The sequence below is a fragment of the Penaeus monodon genome, chromosome 15 (assembly GCF_015228065.2).
Source record: "Penaeus monodon isolate SGIC_2016 chromosome 15, NSTDA_Pmon_1, whole genome shotgun sequence".
Taxonomy (NCBI): domain Eukaryota; kingdom Metazoa; phylum Arthropoda; class Malacostraca; order Decapoda; family Penaeidae; genus Penaeus; species Penaeus monodon.
Genome location: NC_051400.1, coordinates 17342995 through 17343421, shown reverse-complemented (window position 1 = coordinate 17343421; position 427 = coordinate 17342995).

Genomic DNA, 427 nt, shown 5'->3' with positions numbered 1-427 from the left:
TTGTGTTTTGCTTGAACGGCCAATTAGCCGCCGCGGACTGGACACGATAATATTTTATACTTTTACCGTGTCGCGGCACGTTTTGATTTAGATAAGGTCGGGATCAATGTGTTCATGGGATGTTGATGTGATTTTCCATCGGTCGTTTTATTTATTTTATTCTTACTGTTTTTATTTAGTTTGTATTAGAATTATTTTTAGCATTTTTCAGTTTTATTGTTCTCATTATTTTAGGATTACTATTGTGATAATTTTACGATGGTGATTATGGTAATAGTGATAACAGATTATGCTGATGGCGATTATAATGATAGTAGTTTTTTACAAGGAGACAAAAAGCCACAACTGGTGATGCAGAGTGGGAGACTGAAGAGTAGGGGGGGAGGGGGAGGGGGACAGTTGTTGCGACCGTCGCGTCTTTAGCGGT